Here is a 25,069-nt window from a genome sequence, read left to right on the forward strand (position 1 = left end):
ATCCTGACCAGGATCACAGTTACTGACTGGAAAAGAACAACTGACCCGGTTTCTACAAACTCTATAACAGTTTCTGAAAAGGAACAGCAGGGTTAGCGGATGGCAAGATCATTCAATGTTCAGGTGTTAGCTATAACACAAAATTGCAATTAGCTACATTTGCAATGAACACAGTACCTCCACGTTACAAAAATGTATTTGGAACTATCAGTAGTTGAATTTTGCTGAAGATGTAATTCTCTTTTCATACTCTTCAGTTGTATTGCCCCAGGTGCCGAAGTGCTTCAGCAGTTAGCAAAACTTTCAGCTACAATCTTGTTGATGTTTTTAGAATTTTAAAATGCTCAAGTATGACACATGTCTGAGGCAGGTGGGGCTTCAACCCAGACTTTCTGGACCAGAGGTAAGGACACTACAATTATGCCACTGCATCCTTGCTGCCAGCTTACTTCCAGAAATAACATGAAAATTGTTTTTTTATTATTAAGTGTAACTTCTTTCACTGAATTCCATTTTAAGCACTCACTACCTCCACCCCACATTTGCATACAGTGGCACAAGTGAGTACTATCTTCTAAATGCACTGCCACAACCCGCCATGGTTCCCTCAACAACACCTTCCTAATGTACAACTTTTACTACCTAGAAAGGCAAAGACAGCAGAGACCAAGCTTCCTTCCAAACCACACAGCATCTTGACTTGGATCTACATTACTGTTCCTTCACTGTCGCTTTATCAAAATCCTGAAACTCACTTTCTAACAGCTCTGTTAGAGTCTCTACACCTTAAGGATGGCAGTGATTCAAAAAGGCAACACACCACGAATTTAAGGAAAAATTAGGGATGAACAATAAATGCCAGCCTTGCCAGCAATGTCAGTGTCTCATGAACAGATTTAAAAGTAAGATTTGGTGCTGCTTCTATTTTTGTAAAAAAGTAATTTAAAACCACTGCTTCATCCTCTGAACTATCAAAGGTACACCAACGTCTTGTGCTGAGTTCTGATGTTTTCTTGAACGTGTTGTGGGATACAATCTCTGTTTTTCCTAACTAAACATGATCATTACCATTGAAAGGACAAGATTAGAAATGGGGACTTCCTACATTACATATATCTCTAATGTCCAGAGCTTCAGTGGGACTTGACATGATGTCAGTAAAGGTACCTTTGATAAAATCAGTCATGGTTTCCCAGTGAGGAAAATTAGCTAAGGCATAAAAGAAGCTGTCAATTTTCTATCACCTGTATTGTACTATCGCTGAAGATTCATGTCACCCTCATAATCATTCTTTCAGTTTGTCACAAGGTTGTGTTGACTTACCATGCCCAAATCTATGGGAGATCTGCTCATATCCATAATAACATTTTCCCAGAACCCTTATATCAAATTTCAACTGGTTTGACCACAGAAATTCAACTTTGCTTTATGCTTGAAAGGCACTTGAAGTATTGTTGGACTTGAAAGAGAGATTAAATATTGAAAGCTAACTATAAATCAAACAAGCATTTGAAGGACTTTAGTGTAAGCATCATTTTAATGGCTCTGGTTGCAGAGGTCTAGTTCAAAAGATCATTGCCGTCTTCCATAAATATGACTGAGACAATTAGACGGCAGTTTCTTGTGCTTTTATAGTTAGTCCAAGCTAAAACTATACAGTTCAACTTTGTAACTGTGACAATGAGTGTTGCAAAAAGGTTTGACTGTTGTCCAAAAGATTGAAAAGTAAACAAAATTCTTTAATTAAGTATAAAAACTCAATAATGGGCTTGAAAGACTCAACTAACTGCATTCATAATAAGAAATAATTGTAGCCCTATGTTGCAACGTTAAAGAAATGTTAGCTTTACTGAAGACAGCAAAAGAGATAACACTTAAAAAATGCTAATGGTATTACACAAAGTGTCTGTGGATTTATGAAAAGGAAATCATGTATGACAAACCGACTTGAGTTTTTTGAGAACATAACTAGAATAGATGAGAGAGAACCAGTGGAATTGATGTGTTTAGAGTTTCCAAAAGCATTTCATAAAGTCTCACGTAAGAGATTAGTGTGTTAATCAAGGCACAGCAGTTAGTGATGATATACTGACATGGATTAAGAATTAGTTAGCAGACAGGAAACAGAGTAGGAATAAATGGGTCACACCACAGTGCCTTCCCATGCAATCACAAAAGGTGCAAACTTGTCCTTTTATGTCATCCCTCCTCTCTATCAAAGGTCCTGGCCACACCTTCCAGGTTGATTCAATCTAGTGTGCTGTATTGACTACTCACAATGTGGTCCTCTCTGCGTCAGGGAGATGATACACAGACTGGGTGACTACTTTACGGAGCACCTCTGCTCTCACCGCAAATGGGAATCCAAGTTTGCAGTAACCTGCTGCTTCAAAACACCATGGTGTCCCTCTGATTCTCAGTGATTTCTACTGTTCATTATGTATATACTTGTCTGTTGGTCCTGCCCAAGTATATCACCTACATTATAGTCCTTCTCCCTGATTCTGTATCCACATCATCCATATCACTGGTGAACAGCGACACAAAGTATGCATTTAGAAACCGAATATAAATTCACTTCTGTAGTCAGCAGCAAGACCGAGGGCACCTTGTCAGCAGCAGTTAGCAAAATGGCTGCCATTGGAACTACCATATCTATAAGGAGAGGGAACATTACTGCCACCCAGAGTGCTCACTGAGTGACAAGGATGAGTGCAGCAATGCACTTTAAACTGGTCTGGCAGCATCAGCGGAGAGGAAAGCTAAATCAACATTTCAAGTTCAATGATCTTTCATCAGAACTGGTAGCAACTGGGGAATGATGGTATTTATGCTGATGATGGGAATTAAGGTTGAGGTTGTGGGGAGGCGGAAGGGGAGGAGTGAAATGAATAGATAGAAACAGTGTCCAGAGATAGAAAAAAAAGCAGACAAAGGGATTGCTAATGATCAACTGGGAAAGCAATAAATACTGAATGGGTGCTAACATGAAGTGGGAATTATTCAGAATGGTTTTGCATACAGAACAGGACTTAGGGGTATGGGTAAAGAATATGGAGAAAGGTCTTTACACTCTGAAATTGTTAAACTCAATATTGAGTTCTGAAGGCTGAAGACACCTAGAGGGAAAGATGGGGTATTGTTCCTGCATTGATCTTCACTGGAACACTGCAGTAGACCTGAGACAGAAATGTTAGCATGAGAACACTATGATGTTTTGAAGCAGCAGGGGAACTGTAAATTTGTGTTGAAAGCAGAGGTGTTCTGGAAAGCAGTCACCCAATCTGAGTATCATCTCTCCGATGTGGAGAGGACCACATTGTGAGCAGTGAATACAGTTACGTTAAAGAGCCTTTTTCTGTACTATAGATATCTATGACTCTATTTCTTCACCATTATCCACTGCACGTGGTGCCCTACACACCTCATCCCCATGCTGCCACTTCACACTGTCAGTCCAGGAGGTGGAAGCCCCTGCAAACGCCAAGGCATTCAACGCTTGCACCCCATTAAATAAGTTATATTTGACTGTGGGTCTCTAAGGTGACCTATTACCCAGATCATCCTTCAAGCGACTGTTTCCATGGTGTCAGGATGCCGATTTACACATTGTTAAAAATCACACAACACCAGGTTATAGTCCAACAGGTTTATTTAGAAGCACTATCTCTTGAGATGCTACCTCTTCATCAGGTGACGAAGAGGCAGCACCTTGTAAACTAGTGCTTCCAAATAAACCAGTTGGACTATAATCTGCTGTGTGATTTATTTTTTTTTATAGATATTTTTATTGGAAATTTAACATTTTTACAAGTTTACAAAAATAAAAAAAACTCTCAAGTACAAACATTGATATACAATTAAATCTTAAATAAATAATAACCAAAATTTAACAAAAGTACCGAGAGAGAAAAAAAACAAAACTCAACTAACTACTAATCTAACCTACAACTAACCAGAGTGTATAATTAAGTCTCTTACATTATTCAAATAAGAGAAAGAAATAAACGACGGATAACACAGAAATTGGGTAGTGAGATACATGCTCGGAATGTGTTAACATCAAATGTAACAAAACCCGTATTCGTGCGGGATTCCTCTCCCACGGGGCCCCGGACCAGCCAGGTTCGCCATCTCAATTAAATAAAAGCCCTTGTTAGGATAGCCGAAATATCTGTATTTATATAATTCAAGAAGGGCTGCCATATTTTATGAAATAATTGGGTCTTTCGGTGCACCATATTTGTAAGGAAGTCAAGGGGAATACATTCCATAATTAATCTGTGCCAATTTGAAAGTCCAGGGGGGCCCGTAGCCACCCAGTTTACCAAAATATTTTTCCTTGCACAGAAAGAGAGAATAGAAAATAATCTCTTCCCGTGCATATCCAGGGAAGGTAAGTTCGAAAAGCCCAAAAGGAGAGATATTGGGTCCACTTTAATTTCTGTTCCTAAAATCTCTGTCAGGGTACTTGCTATTTTAGTCCAGTATCTATGGATTTATGACAGGTCCATAGGCAATGTACAAGAGTGCCCACCTCTATTTTACATTTGGGACACATTGGAGATGCTCCTGCCTTAAATTTTGCCAATCGATCCGGTGCTATATGGGCCTTATGAAGTATCTTCAGCTGAATAGCCTGAGTTCTGTTGCAGATGGTGATTCTTCTGGCGTTTTCCCAAATGTCATTCCACGTTTCTATAGAGATTTCTAGTCCCAAATCCTGATCCCATGTTTTAAGCAGATTGTCCATATCTCCCGATACTTCATCATGTAGTAAATGGTAAGTAGTACTGACGGAAGATACCCCCATTGGCTGTAGCACTCTACATTCTCTATCTGATTTATAAAGACTATCTGGTAACGTAGTCTTCTTCTGTATGTAATCTCGAATTTGGAAGTATCGAAAGAGGTCTCCATTAGGTAATCCGAATTTCTGAGGCAGCTGTTCAAAAGACATCAGGACCCCTTCTTTAAATAGGTCCCCTAAACATGAGATACCCCTGGATCTCCAGAGTTTAAAAATAGCATCTGTAACCCCCGGTTGAAATCCTCATGCTCCACTATCGGTGCATAGGGAGATGTTTTATGTGAGTTGCCCTCATTTTGCCGCATCATATTCCAAGCTTTAGTTGTGTTTAGTATCATAGAGTTTTTACAGTGATCCGTAATGATTTTCCTCTTGTCTGAAAATAAAAGGTTAATAAGTGGGCATTTTACTTGAGAAGCCTCGATGTCCAGCCAGATTGATTGCGGGTCAGACAAGACCCAATCAGCTATGTAACTTAATAGGGAACTTAACTGATATTTCCTAAAATCTGGGAAGTCCAATCCTCCCCTTGCCTGTGGAAGCTGTAGCTTCTTCAGCTTAATGAGGGGCCGTCTATGATTCCAGATAAAGGAACCCAACCAGCCATATAATTTATGTAGTGCCAGCCTCGGCAGCATCACCGGAAGCAATCTCATAGGGTATAGGAGACGGGGCAGGACATTCATTTTAATTAGTGCTATTCTACCCAACCAGGAAATTGGAAGGTCTCCCCATCGCTGGAAGTCCTGCCTTATCCTTTCCAGTAAATGCACAAAGTTAGCCTTGTATAACTGACGAAATACTGGGGTAATAAAAATGCCTAAATATAAGAAACCCTCCAGGGAACACCGAAAGGGAAAGTGGGATCCGTCCATTAAGTGGGGTATCATAGCAAGGCCACCCATTGGCATAGCCTCCGATTTTGAGAAATTAATTTTATAGCCTGAGAATGCACTAAATGTATTAATAACTTGGATTAAGCGAGGTACGGACATCAGAGGATTACTGAGGAATAGAAGAACATCAACTGCATAAAGGGTAATTTTATGTTTACCTGTACCAATCCTCGGGGCCGTTATATTAGGTCAGCCCGTATAGCTTCTGCTAGTGGCTCAAGTATTAGCATAAGTAGCAATGGCGAGAGAGGACATCCCTGACGGCAACCCCTAACCACACTGAAGCTATCTGAACCTAATCCATTGGTAACCACAACTGCTTTGGGATCACTATACAATGTTGAGACCCATTTGGTAAACACCTTTCCAACGCCAAGCCTTTCCAATGTGTAAAACAAATATGACCATTCAACCCTATCGAATGCCTTTTCCGCGTCTAATGAGACTACTACTCCTGGTATCTTTCCCTGATAACAGGCTTGAATCATATTCAAAACCCTTCTAATATTATTGAATGATCTACGGCCCTTAATAAACCCCGTCTGATCCTCCTTTATGATATGTGGCAATACCCTTTCTCGTCTCAGTGCTAACGTTTTCGAAAGGATTTTAAAATCTACATTTAGCAAGGATATTAGTCTGTATGACGCGCAATCTTCTGGCTCCTTTCCTTTTTTAAGGATAAGAGAGATATTTGCCTCTTTCAACGAAGGCGGGAGACAGCCCTGACTGTATGAGTAGTTATACATGTCCATAAGTGGACCAGCCAATATTCCTGTAAATTCTTCATAGAATTCAGCTTGAAAGCCATCTGGGCCCGGTGCCTTACCGCTCTGAAGTTGCCTGATTGCGTCAAATATTTCTTGGACTGTTAGGGGAGCATTTAAGATCGATACGTGTTCCGGACTTAGGTCCGGAAAGGTCAAATTTTTAAAAAATGATTGCATCCTCCTAGTCCTGTCTTCACAATCCTGCGATTTATATAAATCAGAATAAAATTTTCTAAAGATTGTGTTAATCCTTTTATGATCATGAGTCAAAATACCTGTACTTTCCTTGATTGACGTGATCATTTGAGGGGCCTTTTTTTTCTTTGCAAGAAATGCTAAGTATCTACCCGGTTTGTCGCCAAATTCATATAACCTTTGTTTTGCAAATAATATTTCCCTCTTAGTCATTTGGGTAAGCGTGGTGTTTAGAGCTGTCCTAAGGGCCATAATCCTTTGCAATTTGATAATAAAAGGTCTATCAGCGTATGCTGTTTCAGCTTCTTTTAAGCGAGCTTCGAGCAGATGCTGTTGTTCTCCCTTTAATTTTTTCTGGGTCACTGTATATGAGATGATCAAACCTCGCGCATAAGCTTTGATGGTCTCTCACATCATTGATGGGTTGCTAGCCGTACCTAAATTAATTTCTAAAAAAGTTTTAAATTCTTGAGAGAAGTACTTTACAAATTGACTACCTTTCATTAGGAAGGGGTCCATATGCCAATGCCGAGGGGATGTCCCATTGTTCCTCGCCTTGATTTCCATATATACAGCAGCGTGATCGGAAATTACTATACTACCTATTTTAAAGAATGATATGGTATTTTAAAAAATCGAGGGGGCAAAAAACATATCAATTCTGGTATGACATTTATGTGGATTGGAGTAAAAAGAAAAATCTCTGCCCTGTGGATGAAGACATCTCCATACATCTACTAATCCTAATTCTTTGTTCAAATTCACCAGTTGTCTAGATCTGGGAGATACTCCTGCAGTACTCTCGGGAATCCTATATATTTCCAGATCCATAATACAATTAAAGTCTCCCCCTATAATTGTATGACGGGCACCGAGAGCCATCAATTTTGAGAAGGCTTCCGTTATAAATTTAAAAGGATGTGCCGGGGGACAATACAAATTTAAAATCCCATATTCGTCTCCATTTATAAGGGCTTTAATCAGAATATATCGTCCAGGTTCATCTTTTATCTGATTTAGGATTTTGAAAGGGAAATTCTTCCGAATAAGATTAACATCTCACCTGCTTTTTGAGCTAAAAGAAGAAAAAAAGGCCTGATCAAATCCACCCTGTCGTAATTTCAAGTGTTCTGTTGTGTGATTTCTAACTTTGTCCACCCAGTCCACCACTGGCTCCTTCAAATCATACCTACACACCAACCATGTAGGCATTTTTACATGTCAGCCCAGCAGTCCACATCCTGCCCAATACTGCTCACATCTGAAGTCTGTAAATATTCTCTTCCTCACTAAGATGTTGATGTGGAGGTGCTGGTGTTGGGAAGGAGTGGACAAGGTCAGAAGTCACATGATGCCAGGTTATAGTCCAGCAGGTTTATTTGAAATCATAGGCTTTCGGAGTGCTGCTCCTTCAATAAGTGAAGAGACTTCACTTCACTTTGTCTGACGACGAAACAGCGCTCTGAAAGCTTGTGATTCCAAATGCAGTAAATCTATTGGACCTGATGTCATTAAGATCACAGAGTTATAACTGGAAAATTAAAAATAAATGAATTTAGAACTAGAATTTTGAAATTAAGATTGGCGATATACAATAGGTCAGTCAGCATTTATAAAACAGAACAGGTCACTTCCCAGATCAATGCTGACTGACTCATTATTTGCTTCTGACTTGTTCTGTTTTTATTAGGTGTGGGAACCTGGTCATTTTTTAAATGTCCTTAGCCTGCAAGAGACACTTCTGCCAATTGTAACACTTCTACAACCACTGCAGGCGAGAGCTGCTAATACAACAAAGACTTTGTAGTTAGCCTGTAGGGCTCAGTTTGCACAAATTGGCTGCTGCACTTCCTACAACACTGACAACACTTCAAAGTACTCCACTGACTGTAAAGTATTTTAGAACATCCTGAGGTCATGAAAGATGCTCTATAAATGAAGCTTGCCCTTTCTTTATATGGTGACTTATACCAGAGTTCCTTTAGCTGACTTATTGTATCACGTTTTATATCCAGTCATATGCATCACTGTCTCTACAGGCAACTTCTCTTTAGAGACAAACCTTCTAAATAAATTATTCCTAGTACATGTCACTATAGAGAACATTCCACTGAAAATGGTTTCAATGGCTGCTTCCAGAACTAAGTACCTACGGCAACAAAGATAAATGGCCACCTTTGATGTGGCATGACATTGGAGCCACCATTTTATTTTGGCTGCAGGCAGTCTGAGCTCTCAGACCACTTCTAATTCTCTTGGCTGAAGCAAATCTTCTCAAATCTATGAGGTTTCCCTGCCCAGATTTGCAAAATTGCATCAGTAACCTCTGGGCAACTGCTAATGCAGTTTTACTGGTGTATCTTTCAGTATAAACTGAGTGAAACTCAGAAAAGAAACTGCACCAACTATTTTGCAGAATTGGTGGACACTTTCCTGGAATATATCTGGGGCATGAGTAGAATTCTCTCCATTTCTGTTATTGGATAATGGAGTGTAGATGTTTTACGTCATTGCTCTTCGCAAACACCAGGAGTCCATATCAGGAAATTACATACCCTGAGCTCATGATTTTCCACTTATTAATTTCAATGGTCAAAATATCTCAGCCTTGGTATATGCAATTTCCCAAATATGCAGTCCCAATATGTTTTGGGACCTCTATTAAGCAGTAAATTTCCCTTTTGCTATCATATTTCAACTTTTACATTTATTAAATTCACTTTACGATTGGGTTTAGTTTTAATCACAACTGTTGCTACTGTCATTTCTGTCATGTTAAATCAGTATAGTGTTGAGTTATCATGCGTTTATTTAAATTTAAACTCTTAAAGAACAGAATTGCAGATATCATACAATTGATATCAATTGTGTTCTAATGAGATCCAAACATTTGCATTTAGAAAGTGTAGGATGTAATTCAAATCCGTCTAGATTTTTGGCTTCTCTGTCTCATAACCATTATCTGTATAACCCATATATTACATACATTTTGCAAACCTCAAATGGATACTCATGGTTGCTATGTGATGTTCTGTTGTAATTGCTTTCCTTTTCTCCTAACCATCCTAAACATACATGATTCTCATTGTTAAAAAGTATGGGAATCCAAGCTTCTGGTTTCAATGCTATGAGTATTAAAGCATTCAGGTTATATCAGTCAAGAGAGACTCCAATAAGATAACACATTATCTTCTGTTTCTCAAATACCAGAGTAGAAATGGAGTCTCTTATATATAAATAAATGAGGTTATAGATTGATGTAAAACATTTCAAAAGCAACACATTAATTGATAATAGATTAAGCTCTTCAACTGTTAACTGCATCCCATTCATCAATGTGCACTGGCATTCACTTTGAATATCAGGAATTTAGCTTTGCTCATCAGCATCTTACACACTGACAATCTCTACATCATCAATCTCCTCTGTCAAAACTCAATCAAGTCAGTGAGACATGATTTCTGTCTCACAAAACCATGCTGACTATCCCTAATCAGTCCTTGCCTGTCCAACTGCACATAAGTCATATCCCTCAGGATTCTCTCCAACAACATACCCATCACTGATGTCAGGCTCACTGGTCTATAGTTCCCTGACTTTTCCTTACCACCTTTCTTAAATAATGACACCACCAGTCTTCCAGCACCTCACCCCTAGCTAATGAAGATACAAATACTTCAGCAAGAGACCCAAATATCTCTTCCCAACTCCCTACAAAGTTCTGGGATTAAGAAGTGAAATACTATCCTTTATTATGAGATGAATTGAACATAAAACTAAGGATGTTATAATTCAGTTATACAGGGCACTGACAAGAACACATCTCAAACAGTGTGCATTTTTAGTCTTCTTATTTAAGAGTAGATGTAAATACTTTGGAGGTGGTTCAGAGGAGGTTTACTTGATTGATACTGGAATGAGCAGGTTGTCTCATGAGGATAGACTGGACAAACTGGGCTCATTTTCATTAGAAGCTTGCATAGTGAGGAGTGACTTGAATGAACTGTACAAGGTGGTAGCACAGTGGCTTAGTGGTTAGCTCAGTGGCTCACAACACCAGGGACCCAGTTCAATTCCAGCCTCGGGCAACTGTCTGTGAGGAGTATGCACATTCTCTGCCTGTCTGTGTGGGTTGCCGTCCAAAGATGTGCAGGTTTAGGTGATTGGCCATGCTAAATTGCTCATTGTGTTCTGAGATGTGAAGGTTAGGTGCATTAGTCAGGGGAAATATAAAGTAGTAGGGGAATGGGTCTGGATGGATACTCTTTGGAGGGTTGGTGTAGACTTGTTGGGCCAAATGGCCTGTGTCCACACTGTCGGGTTTCTGTGCCAAATGTTGTTAACAAGATGGATGTGAAAAGGATGCTTCCTGTTGTTGGCAAGTCTAGAACTAATCAGAATGGTTCTAAAGTTGGGGGCTGGTATTTTAGGATAAACATGAACCAAATGTTTTTCTTTCAGAGGTTGTGTGATGTTGAAACTCTCTCTTAGAAGATGGTAGTGATGTGGTTAATGAATATGTTTGAGACAGAGGTGGATAGGTTGTTGCTAGGTAGGGAAAACTTGAAACATAAAATAGTTCAGTCATGATCTTATTGAATGGCATATGACAGGAGTTTGTAAGAGACTATTTGACATTACTTGTTAGCTTTGGTCTACTAAAACATAAGAGAATCACAGACCTGGATGTTAAGTTTTACAGACTGATGACGAAAGGCCAAATTTTCCAGTGTGTGGTATTGTATAATGAAGACTCATAAGTTCACTTTTATTGTAACGGAAGCACTAAATGATCAAATTAGATTTCTTTATTGTACTTAAAACAGGATAATGGAACAACATTTCCTGACATAAATTTGCTTTTGTGAATGATATTTCCTGGAGTGTGCCAAATACCTACCATGCTGACTCCCAAGGACATTGTTGTAAATTTTTCACACAGCTCTTTGCATTCTGTTAGAGACATATGATAATTCATTTACTAAGTTTGTTATTGAACTGAGCTACAACTTCAAATTTGCTAACACGTGTGCAATACAACATAAAGAAAGTGACTATACCTCCTGAACTAATGGGTCAAAGAATATGGATGGCATGGTGGCTCAGTGGTTAGCACTGCTGCCTCACAGTGCTAGTGACCTGGGTTCAATTCCGCCCTCAGGCGACTGTGGAGTTTGCACATTCTCTGTATGTCTGCATAGGTTTCCTATGGGTGCTCTGGGATTAGCTGGGGGTTTGGGGGTTGCTCTTCAGTGGGTTGTGTGGGCTCAGTGAGTCAAACGGCCTGCTTCCATATTGTAGGGATTATATGATTAGCTATGGGGGGTCAGCAGAGCTGAGTCTGGGTAGGATGCTTCACAGAGAGTCAGTATGGATTTGATGGGCCGAATGGTCTTATAGAGTCCTACAGCATGGAAACAGGCTCTTTGGCCCAAACTGGTCCATGTCAATCAAAATATCCATCAATGCTAACCCCATTTCCCAATGCTAACCCCACTTGACCCATATCCTTCTAATCCTTTCCTATCCATGTATTTGTCCAAATGCTTTTTAAATGTTGTTAATGTACCCACTTCAATAAAATATGTATCACCCACTGTGTAAAAAAGTTGCTCCTCAGGTTCTTACCCCTCTAACCTTAAACTGATGCCCTCTAGTCCGTGATTTCCCAACCCTGGGAAAAAGACTGACTGCATTCACCCTATCCATGCCGCTCATGGTCTTAAACACTTTTATAAGATACCCCCTTAGGCTCCTATGCTCTAAAGAAAAAATGTCCTGGCTTGTTCAACCTCTCGCTATAACTCAAACCCTTGAGTCCTGGCAACATCCTTGTAAATTTCTTTTGCACTCTTTCCAGTTTAATAGCATCCTTCCTATAGCAAGGTGACCAAAACTGAACACAATACTCCAAATGTGGCCTCACCAACGTCCTGTATAACTGCAACATAACTTCCCAACTTCTATAGCCAATGCCCTGACTGACGAAGACCAGTGTGCCAAAAGCCTTCTTCACGGCCCTGTTTATCTGTGACTCCACTTTCACAGGATGTGCACCTGACCTCCAAGGTCCCTCTGATCCACTACACTCCTTAAGGCCCTACCGTTCACCAAGAAACTCCTGCCTTAATTTGACTTTCCAAAATGCAAGACCTCCAACTCATCCATATTAATCTCCATTTGCCATTTCACAGCCCACTTCCCCAGTATCAAAGGTCCAGTATCAAAATCCATTTGTGAGCTGACATATTTTCTAACTGGATATTATTTCAAATGAGGTACTATTGCCTATGAAGTAACGTCATTTGGAATATCCAGGCCATGGATTGCAGTGGGATTCAGACAAGTATGTACAGCATAGACTGTATCAACCTTGGCACCATGAGAATGGCCCATCCTTTCCAATTAGCCCTGCAAATTCCTCTTTACTAAAATCAGGGAGCTTATGCCAAAAGAAAGAGAGTGCCCAATGAACTATTCAAGCAACAGTCAGACAGTATAATACATATTGAATTATACCTTGCATCCAATGTCCCAGACATCTCCATCACCATCACTGGATATATCCTCCCCCACTGACAGCACAGACCCACCAAAAGTCTGGCACAGTGGTGTACAGTCCAGAGGGAGTTGCACTGCGAGTCCTCAAGTTTGACTTCAGACACAAAGAAATTTCATAGCATCAGACCAAACTTGGATAAGGAGATTAGAAGCCACTGTCATCCCCTCAGCAATGAATCAGCATTCCTCCTTGAAAACCCCTCAGAACAAGCACTCGGAGTAGCAAGTACAGATAATGTAATCTGAGTAGAGAAGCTAAATGACCATAACAAAAGTGGTTTTGCAGCATCACCCTTGACTGAGCTAGCCAAATACAGGAGGACAACATCGACAGATTGGACCCACAGCGGTACTGAGGGAAGCAACAAGAAGGATAAATCAACTTGACTTTGCTGTCACCAATCAAAGTGTCCCAATAGTCTACTCTCAATCATCAATGCTGTAAGGTGTGGCTGTTACCAAGCAGCACTTACTCAGTATAATTTCTTCACAGATGCTCATTTTGTATTCTGCCAGGGCCATTCAGCTCCATATTTCATTAACACTTTGGTTCAAGACAAATGAGCTAAACACAAGAAGTGAGGTGAGAGTGAATGCCCTTTTTATTAAGATTGAAAATGACATCAAAAATCCCTAGAAACTGGAGTCACCAGAAATCATGGAGCTAATTCTCCACTGGTATGCCCTTGGTGTCACTCCACCAAGGACATGCAGGTCCTTGGACTCTTCCATCGCCAGACCATGGCAACACGACGGTTGGAGGAAGAGCGCCTCATCTCATGCCTGGGAACCCTCCAACCACAAGGGATGAACTCAGATTTCTCCAGTTTCCTCATTTCCCCTCTGTCAAATCCCTCGAACTCAGCACCACCTTCCTAACCTGCAATCTTCTTCCTGACCTCTCTGCCCCCACCCCACTCCGGCCTATCACCCTCACCTTGACCTCCCTCCACCTATCACATTTCCAACGCCTCTCCCCCAAGTCCCTCCTCCCTACCTTTTATCTTAGCCTGCTGGACACACTTTCCTCATTCCTGAAGAAGGGCTTATCGAAACGTCAATTCTCCTGTTCCTTGGATGCTGCCTGACCTGCTGCGCTTTTCCAGCAACACATTTTCAGCTCTGATCTCCAGCATCTGCAGCCCTCACTTTCTCCTCTATTCAAAGAAACTAAAGACTTCTCTTATACATATAACACTAATATTTATGTATGTTTGGGATATTTGGAGGATGGGAAAATTGAATGGACCCCCATTTACCTTCAAGAAGAAGACCTCAGCCAGTGGTCTTTCCCCACCACACCTTGGCAGCAGCTGCCCCAAGCTTCAGTGCATCCCTCAGCACTTAGTCCTGGACCATGCAATGTGCCAGTCTGCAACCCTTCAACTCTGCTTCACCATGTAATATGTTTATGCTTGATTTCTTCCTTCCCAAGATCATATTTATAACTACTCCATCAGAACTTTGTACACCTCAGTTAGGACATCCCCCCCACCCTCAGCCTTCAATGCTGTAAGTAAAGAAACTCCACTCTATCTTGTCTCTCTTCATAGTTGAAATGCTCCAGCCCAGACAACATCCTGGTGAATCTCTTCTGCACCCTCTCTAGTGCAATAGCATCTTTCCTTTACTGTGGTGGTCAGAACTGCACACAGTACTCCATCTATGGCCTAACTGCTTTATAAAGCTCCATCCTTACCTCCCTGCTCTGTATTCATGCCTTGACTAATAAACACAACTATCTCATATGCCTTCTTAACTATCTATCCTATTGCTTACAAAGATCTATGGACATGCACACCAAGATCCTTCTGATCTGTATTTCCTAGGGTCCTACAGTTCAGTGTTTGCTCCATTTCCTGTTCAGTCCTCTCAAAATGAACTACCTCACAGTTTTCAAGATTAAATTCCATTTGCCACTGTTTAGCCCATCTGTCGAGTCTGTCTATAATCAACAATGGTAAGGATGTTAAGGGTCAAGGTTATACTTTCTCTCACTGATGATGGTCATTAGCTGCACTTTTGTGTGAATATAATTTTCTACCTCTCAGCACAAAATTAAATGGTTTCTGGGTTTTGTTGGGTTGGATTACTTCATTATCTGATGAGTAATGAATGTAAGTAAACTCTGTACAGATATTAGTGAATATACCGACTTTTTTACTTATGATGGAGGGAAAGTCCGTGATCAATTGGCTGAAGGTAGTTGTCAAGATTAGAGTGGTGCTGGAAAAGCACAGCAGGTCAGGCAGCATTTTCAGTGCCACTCTAATCTTGACTCTAATCTCCAGCATCTGCAGTATTCACTTCCGCCTTGAAAGTAGTTGTGCCTGGGATACTATTCTGAGGAACTCCTTCAATGATATCCTGTGGCTAAGAGACTGGCCTCCAATGATTACAAACAGTTTTGTTTGCACAAGGCACAACTCAACCCAGTAAGATATTTTGCTGCAATTCGGATGGAGTGGAGTCATGCGTTGGCATTGAGGGAGAATGGGGCACGGGTAAAAAGTATGAAGGTGTTTTTCCAAATTTTTCCCACATCCAGACTATGGATCATGACTCCTCTGAGGGGCAGTCAACTACAAATCTCAGAAATTGGCTTGACTCCACAAAACGTATAAGGAGCTGGAAAATGTTACCTTTACAATAGACCTGGCTAGAACAGGAATGCCAAATGCAGTCTTCTGCCATTCCAGCAAAAACTGGGGGCACCCAAGTCAGTGGGTGTCTTAGAACTGAGTCCTGCCCACTATTTTAAATGCCCTGGAGTCTCCATGATTCCACAAAAATCCAGCCCCTTTAACTCTCTTTCCAATCTCTCTTTCCAGCATTTTCTGTCCTTTTTTCAGATTTCCAGCATCTGCAATAGTTTCCTTTTTTGCTTTTCTGCCCCTGGCTCTGTCAACTATTTTCAAAGGTGCGTAATCTGTCTTTTGTTTGGCAAGAAGCTGAGCTTCAATGTGTAATTCCTCCTCAAAGGCTACCTTGTTCCAACTCATGCTCCATCCTAAAATTATATGATATTGTATAAAAATTACATTGACATTGAGTCTGTTCTACCATTCGATCCTGGCTGATGTGTTTCTCAACTCCTTATTGCCTTCTGCCTTCACCCCCCAGCTCTCAAACCCCTTACAAGTCAAGACCAATCACTCCTGTTTTTACCAGTCCTGTATTCATGTAGGTTAAGGCAGGAGGACTTACCTCTTTGTTTACAGCCCTTTAAGAACAGTTCAACAATGGAAAGAACTTGAAAACAGAAAGAGACGAGTGTGCCCAGGGCATGTTGACCAATTTCAGTTACAGATCGAGAGAGGATTACTGGGCTCTTTAATGGCACAAACATGGGAATCTAACACATGTTTCAGGCAGCTGTGAGGGGTGTGCTGAAATATCACATGAGCTGATCAGATAGCAAACATATTTCAGGCAATTTTCACACAGGAATTGGTTGTTTTACCTAGATGTATATCCAGAAAAAAAGAATGCAAATTGATACAATTTATCGGAAGTTTTTGTTTGTTCTTGTAATTATCTGGATTTCTCTCTATATCGCTATGAAGACTCTTGTATGGCTCTGTGGTTAACACTGCTGCTTCATAGAGGTAAAAACAATGACTGCAGATGCTGGAAACCAGATTCTGGATCAGTGGTGCTGGAAGAGCACAGCAATTCAGGCAGCATCTGAGGACAGGCAAAATCGACGTTTCGGGCAAAAGCCCTTCATCAGGAATAAAGGCAGAGAGCCTGAAGTGTGGAGAGATAAGCTAGAGGAGGGTGGGGGTGGGGAGAGAGTAGCATAGAGTACAATAGGTCAGTGGGGAAGGAGATGAAGGTGATAGGTCAGGGAGGAGAGGGTGGAGTGGATAGGTGGAAAAGGAGCTGGGCAGGTCGGACAAGTCCGGACAGGTCAAGGGGACAGTGCGGAGCTGCAAGTTTGAAACTAGGATGAGGTGGGGGAAGGGGAAATGAGGAAACTGTTGAAGTCCACATTGATGCCCTGGGGTTGAAGTGTTCCGAGGTGGAAGATGAGGCGTTCTTCCTCCAGGCGTCTGGTGGTGAGGGAGCGGCGGTGGAGGAGGCCCAGCACCTCCATATCCTCGGCAGATTGGGAGGGGGAGTTGAAATGTTGAGCCACTGGGCGATTTGGTTGATTGGTGCGGGTGTCTCGGAGATGTTCCCTAAAGCGCTCTGCTAGGAGGCGCCCAGTCTCCCTAATGTAGAGGAGACCGCATCGGGAGCAACGGATACAATAGATGATATTAGTAGATGTGCAGGTAAAACTTTGATGGATGTGGAAAGCTCCTTTGGGGCCTTGGATAGAGGTGAGGGAGGAGGCGTGGGCGCAGGTTTTACAGTTCCTGCGGTGGCAGGGGAAAGTGCCAGGATGGGAGGGTGGGTCGTAGGGGGGCGTGGACCTGACCAGGTAGTCACGGAGGGAACGGTCTTTGCTTCATAGCACCAGGGACCCAAGTTCAAATCCAACCTCGGGTGACTGTCTGTGTGGAGCTTGCACATTCTCCCTGTGTCTGCATGGGTTTCCTCCCACCATCCAAAGATGTGCAGTTTGGGTGAATTGGCCATGCTAAATTGGCCATAGTGTGTAGGTTAGGTGCATTGGTCAGGGGACATGCAGAATAATAGGGTAAGGGAATGGGTCTGGGTGGGTTACTCTTCCGAGGGTCGGTGTGGACTTGTTTGGCCTGTTTCCACACTATAGGGATTCTATGAAAAACAATGATGATATTATCTGGGCTATTCAGAAAAGACATTTGGAAAAATAGAGCTTGGACCAGACAACCTACTAATGGCTCTAGGATCTAGTACCCATAACAATATAATTAACAGCGAATTCATGTTGACAAACGTGATCCAACTCGATCCACAGGTTGTGCTCTGGGTGATTGCATAAGTGCCATTCATTGCCGGCTGCAGTGGGTTTAATAGTGAATGGAAGCTGGGCTTCAGGTCATTAACATGAAATTAGTGAGGAAGTGCTGAAAGGTGAAAGTGTAAAGCAGGGAGGAAGGAGGCAATTATTTTAGTTTGCTAATTACCGCTTTGATTGGCTTGAAGCAACCATGAATAGGCCAGCTGCAGCAGTCAATAAGACGTATTTAGGGAATAAGCTGGTAGGTGGAGAGAGAATGAAAATCGGTGACAAGAAATAATGAGTGCTTTCCATTTGAGAGGAAATAAGAGCTGAAAGAAAGAAATTTAAGGACTCCATCATGCACAACTTTGCTGTCAACAAGTATGTTTCTCTCCTCAAAAATACTGATACAGATTACAAAGAGGACAGGATTTTTTTGTCAACTTCAGATAATCTGTGTGGTTTATAACAATTCGTTTTTATTTGCAAATTGTCTTGCCTATTCTTTTTTCACATTTATTTAGCTGGGAAATGTTTCCATGGTAACCTTCCATTGCCTCTACTTTGTGATGATTCTGGACTTATGAGCCAATATGTTCAAGTACTAGCAGATGCAATTTTTACCAACTGGCTGAGCTGGTGATTGTTCCCATTATTCAACAGGAATTTTAATCAAATGTATATAAATGATATTGTGACAAGCAGGCCCTAGCTGTGGCTTTCCAATTTGTTGCAGTTCCAGCTGGGATATCCCAAATTAATCTGGCTCCCCTTCTTTATTCATCCCCTCATGCCCCTCATCCTCAAATCCCCAACACTCAGTTGGCCAAAGCAAGATTGTTTTCTTTTAAAAGGCATTCTTTCCCTTGTGGATACGTTTCTCACAAATCCAAATGAGGTTATGTTTTAAAAGGAACCAATTTAGCCAGCTTTCTTGAGTTAATGAAGAGTGAGTTTACTGATTATTAAATGTGAGAAGAATTAGTAACACACAGATTAGAAATAAGAGGTGAGTCCAAAATGATAATAGACAAAAAGTATATCTATCCCTGATTTGTATACCAAGATCAGATAGTTGAACATTGTGGCCATCACAGTGGAGGTCATGGGTGGCATTGATATTGGTAGTTGAAAAGTCAGTTTTAAGATTCCTAGTTTTGCAGGTTGGTGAGATTCTGTTGTTCTGATGCTTTCGACTGTGATTAAATTGTAGCAATCAAAGTGAAAGAGAGTCCTTTTGTAGTCAGGTTTCCTTTTGTCTGGCTTTCTAACTAGCTGGCTTCAAGCACTTAGAGCCCCCTTACCTGCAACACAGGGGTGACTAGGATATTTCTTCAAATATGACCTTTACAGCATGCTAACACTTGAACCCACAATTTAGATAGGGGTAACTTAGCCCACTGCTATACAGCAGTACCTCAATCTCAGCAGCACACTCCAGTAGCATTAAAACTGGCTTTTAAAATTGCTCTCCCTTTATATTCTTCAGAATGGAAAACACAAAATGTGTCACAGTTTGCAACATACTCCAAGGGGGTGGCTTTTTGTTGAAAATGGGTTCGCTAATCAGAGTCCAATCTGTGAAAAGGACATTAATATGTTGGTGGAATGGATGGGTATGTGACACATGGAGCTCAATGTGGAGGAGAGTGAGGTGACATTTTGATATAAAGAATGTGGAGAGACAGTATAAAATAAAGGTTGTTACTCTAAAGGGCATGCATGAACAGAGAAACCTGGTCACATAAATGCAGAAGTAAAAGGTGGTTGTGAGAAAGTTCTGAAAACTACTGGCACAACCACCTGATGAAGGAACAGTGCTCTGAAAGCTAGTGCTTCTAAATAAACCTGTTGGACTATAACCTAGTGTTGTGTGATTTTTAACTTTGTCCAACCCAGTCCAACATGGGTGCCTCCAAATCATTTCAGAAGTGAGATGAGCAAGAAAATGCCTAGGAGATTGCATTGAGTCAAAGCTACATCACAGGCAAATGCTGTTATTACAGTGTCATTTTTGTGCACTAGGCAACAATATGTTCACACATGTATCATAATGACTGGTAAAGTTACCGTCATTGAATCCACAAGCACATACCAGATGAGCTCCTCTCTTTAATGAGATGACTTTAATGATGTGCAGGAAGGTCATAGAAAGGAAGTAACACAATTTAATTTTACAAGTTCTGCTTTAGACAAAAATCACTATCTGAACGGCTCGCCCTCTCAAACTGACAACAGACAATTGGCTGGAGCCAGGGAAGCTTAAGATTTCTTTATAGCCTTGATATAATTCTAATAATAGCCTAACCCTGATCTTCTTGAAAATTGTTGCAGTCATGTGAAAGTGAGGACAGAGGTAAGAATGAGGCCTGGGAACTAAAGCTTAGTTAATCAAGGCGAGTAAAAGTTACAGCTGCAATAAAGATGTTCCAGATGTGAAAACCTTTGAGAAATCAACAGAGTCAACAGGTTCCATTGATGTTGACAATGTTATTGCAGCTTGTACTCCGAGTGGAAAAAAATGACCCATCTTAGTTTTTTCAACATATTGAATCTGCCAGAATGATCTGAGAATGCAAGAAAATAATCAATTTTAATGTGCATCAAAGAGCGATAGGATTTCAGTAGTGAGGTGGGGGTGGGAGCAGAGGTGGACAGGCATGGAATTTCCTGACCTCTGGCCACTGGGCTGTTCCCTTGACATGATCCTGACTCCCTGCTGCATTTAAGGAGGCCGGGTTGAGTATGAAATGGATAAGCATCCATAAGCAGCGTGTAGCCAGAAAAGCCATTTAAAGCATCTTTTAAGGCCCCATTCCCATGCCAAATGGAATTTTCTGCTCAGCAGGCGGGTCCCTTGCAGTGGCCAAGATGTGACCAGATGAGGAAAGCCATCCCCTGGTGGCAGCCCTGGAAGGGGCCCTGTGTTCCATAAACCTCTGAGTCTCTCAATACCCACCTCTCCCCACTACATCACCCTCGTCCTTTAAAAAGCATAATCTGGCAGCTGTGACTGCTTTTCGAAAAATATTCTAAATAATGAGAGTGTATCTTCATCTTTAGGCTTCAAGTCTTTAAGTGCTGATCCTATTGACTCTCAGGAATTAGGAGTTTTGTTTCTGTCCTTTGCTGATTAAACAACAAGCAATCTTATAGAGTTCAAAGTTTGTGCGAAGATTTGTAGCTCGGGTGCTCGTTGTTGTGGTTCTGTTCGCCGAGCTGGAAGTTTTTGTTGCAAACGTTTCGTCCCCTGGCTGCGATATCATCAGTGCTTGGGAGCCTCCTGCGAAGTGCTTCTTTGATGTTTCCTCCGGTGTTTATAGTGGTCTGTCCCTGCCGCTTCCGGTTGTCAGTTTCAGCTGTCCGCTGTAGTGGTTGGTATATTGGGTCCAGGTCGATGTGTTTGTTGATGGAGTTTGTGGATGAATGCCATGCCTCTAGGAATTCCCTGACTGTTCTCTGTCTGGCTTGCCCTATGATAGTAGTGTTGTCCCAGTCGAATTCATGTTGCTTGTTGTCTGCGTGTGTGGCAACTAAGGATAGCTGGTCGTGTCGTTTCGTGGCTAGTTGATGTTCATGTATGTGGATTGTTAGCTGTCTTCCTGTTGGTCCTATATAGTGTTTTGTGCAGTCCTTGCATGGTATTTTGTACACTACATTAGTTTTGCTCATGTTGGGTATCGGGTCCTTCGTTCTGGTGAGTTGTTGTCTGAGCGTGGCTGTTGGTTTGTGTGCCGTTATGAGTAACGGCACACAAACCAACAGCCACGCTCAGACAACAACTCACCAGAACGAAGGACCCGATACCCAACATGAGCAAAACTAATGTAGTGTACAAAATACCATGCAAGGACTGCACAAAACACTATATAGGACAAACAGGAAGACAGCTATCAATCCGCATACATGAACATCAACTAGCCACGAAATGACACGACCAGCTATCCTTAGTAGCCACACACGCAGACAACAAGCAACATGAATTCGACTGGGACAACACTACTATCATAGGGCAAGCCAGACAGAGAACAGCCAGGGAATTCCTAGAGGCATGGCATTCATCCACAAACTCCATCAACAAACACATCGACCTGGACCCAATATACCAACCACTACAGCGGACAGCTGAAACTGACAACCGGAAGCGGCAGGGACAGACCACTATAAACACCGGAGGAAACATCAAAGAAGCGCTTCGCAGGAGGCTCCCAAGCATTGATGATGTCGCCTAGCCAGGGGACGAAACGTTTGCAACAAAAACTTCCAGCTCGGCGAACAGAACCACAACGATCTTATAGAGTCATAGAGTTATACAGCATGGAAACACACTCTTTGTCCAATTTGTCTGCACTAACCAGGTATCCCAAACAGATCTAGTCCCATGAGCCAGCATTTGACCCATATTTTTCTAGCCCCTTCCTATTCATATATCCATCCAGATGCCTTTTAAATGTTGTAATTATACCAGCCTCCACAACTCCCTATGACGGCTCATTCCATACATGCAACACCCTTTGCATGAAAACATTACCCCTTGGGTGCCTTTTAAATCTTTCCCCTCTCACCTTAAACCTGTACCCCCTAGTTTTGAACTCCCTACCATGAGAAAAAGATTTGACTATTTACCATACCCATGCCCCTCATGATTTTATCAACTTCTATATGGTCACTCCTCAGACTCCGATACTCCAGGGAAAAAAGGCTCAGCCTATTCAGCCTCTCCCGAAAACTCAAACATTCCAGTCCCAGCAATGTCCTTGTAAATCTTTTCTGAACCCTCTCAAGTTTAACAACATCTTTCCTATAGCAGGGAGACCAGAAATGAATGCAGTATTCTAAAAGTAGCCTCACCAATGTCCGGTACATGACCTCCCAGCTCCTATACTCAATGGTCTGAGCAATGATGGTAAGCGTGCCAAATGCCTTGTCCACCACGCTCAACCTGTCACTCCACTTTCAAGGGACTATACACCTGCATCCCTAGGACTCTTTGAACGACAACACCTCCCAGGGTTCTACCATTAACTGTATAAGTGATGTCCTGTTTGCCTTCCCAAACTACAATACTGCACATTTATCTAAATTGAACTCTATCTGTCACTCTGGCCATTAACTGGTTAATCCAATGAAAATCGTATTGGGTGTGCTATTTCAGATCTGGAAAAGATCCTGATATTGAGGTCTTGACTCCAAAACAAACATCCTGCCCATGCTGTCTTCACAGATATAGTACGGGCACAGCGTTTCTTTGTTACCTCCACCTGTCATAATCTTGTACACCTCTAAGATCTCTCCACAACCTCTTCTGCATCAAGGAGAACAATCCCAGATTTCCTGAGCTAACTGGTTCTGGAAAATCTCTGTTAAATTTCGTCTGCAATATCTCAAGGATGTTACACAGCCTCCTTAAAGTGTGGAGAATTGGACTGGATGCAATGCTCTAGTTTTGGCTGAACCTGAATTTTAAAAATACCTCAGCAATATCCTCCCTCCACCCCGCCATGGCCGACATGTGGAGATGTATAGAGTCTGGTGTGAAGTAGTAAATGTGATAATGAAAATTACTCAGGGTCGGACAATCCCTCTCAGTCACTGGACGAAAGATCGGGGCCTTCACACATAGACTCTATGGCAAATCTCTCAGCAAGGGAAATGTATTTTTGTTGTAGATTAATCATATTCTTTGTAAATTCATAAGACTGAACTGCTGTAAAGTCAGGCTGCTGTCGTTAACTGGTTCAATGTTATCAGTTGTTCCTTATTGGATATTGAGTTTACATTTTTGTATTTTATATGGGGACTATTCACATTGTCCTATCCACTTTTACAGTAACGTAACCCAAAGATCTCACAGGAATGTCCCTTTGTGATCTGGCCTGTAGTTTGTACCTTTTCCACATATTGTTTCTTTAATCGCTCTGAAATGGATTGAAAAAAGATCTGAATTGTTCAGCTCTTTTGTCTCCGAGACAACGATAAAGCGCATCAATTTTAAACAGAACTCACATATTCCTCCTTGCTTCCTGTAACTGACAAAAATAACTGGTTCAGTGCTCAAACTGTTTTACTCATAGTTTCATAATCGGTTTACTTTTTATACAATTACTCATCACTAAAAAAACTGAATCCCTGAAATTTGTCCATAGGTCAGGCAAGAACCTTCTCTCTCTACGGTTCGTTGCCTTTTTTCCACAGTTCACCTGCTACCCCCATCCACTTTTGTTCAAACTAACTTCCTTTGCCTAGAGGAATGCACTAGCCTAATTAGGCAATGACTCCTACTGAGTTCAAGTGGATAAAGTTGACAAAACAGTTGTGAATGTGAATAATCAGCAGAATGCTACATGATCTTTCAATTTTTTTCAGCACATTGGTTCAGGAACTCTGAAAGACTGAGTACGGAAGTGTTATAAAGTACATTAGTACAAAAGTACAAAAGAAGTTAAAATTCTATTTATCCAATTAAAAATTACACTCCACTTCAGAAGCTATGCTGTAAAGAATAAATAGGCAAAACTAATGCCAACTGATTGAGAACCACTTATCAGGAACCAGCAAACAGTAAACTCAGTGGAGTAGCAAACTCAATATAAATGTAGGAAAATACTGATGATCCTGCAAATCTGACACAAACAGAAACTCAACAGGTTTGAAGAAGTCATATCAGATTCAAAATGTTAATTCTGTTTCTCTCTGCACAGATGCTGCCAGACCTGCTGAGTTTCTGTGTTTATTTTAGGAGTTTCACAGGAGTGCTTTCCCAGCGTATACATGGTTGGCTTATCAACCAGGATTTGGAAGGAAGATGCTGGCATAAGGTTAAAAATCACACAACACCAGGTTTAATTGGAAGCACACTAGCACACGAATGTGCTTCCAATTAAACCTGTTGGACTATAACCTGGTGTTGTGTGATTTTTAACTTTGTACACCCCAGTCCAACACCGGCATCTCCAAATCA

General features: G+C 41.4%; 1 protein-coding gene and 1 long non-coding RNA gene across 4 annotated transcripts in view; both read right to left on the reverse strand.

The window, feature by feature from the left end:
• Window positions 1-13,368, reverse strand: part of LOC148152147 (uncharacterized) — a 69,504-nt gene extending 56,136 nt beyond the window's left edge. Inside the window, exons 1-2 of the long non-coding RNA XR_015758365.1 lie at window positions 13,191-13,368; window positions 11,572-11,624 (exon numbers count right to left, since the gene is read on the reverse strand). This is a non-coding gene — a long non-coding RNA (uncharacterized LOC148152147). The remainder of the gene's footprint in view (window positions 1-11,571; window positions 11,625-13,190) is intronic.
• dlc1 (DLC1 Rho GTPase activating protein) overlaps window positions 1-25,069 on the reverse strand; it is a 480,352-nt gene that overhangs the window by 185,590 nt on the left and 269,693 nt on the right. The window lies entirely within an intron of this gene.

Source organism: Chiloscyllium plagiosum, unplaced genomic scaffold (genome assembly GCF_037043375.1).
Source record: "Chiloscyllium plagiosum isolate Xiang-an unplaced genomic scaffold, Cpla_swu_hap1 HiC_scaffold_1, whole genome shotgun sequence".
Classification (NCBI taxonomy): Eukaryota; Metazoa; Chordata; class Chondrichthyes; order Orectolobiformes; family Hemiscylliidae; genus Chiloscyllium; species Chiloscyllium plagiosum.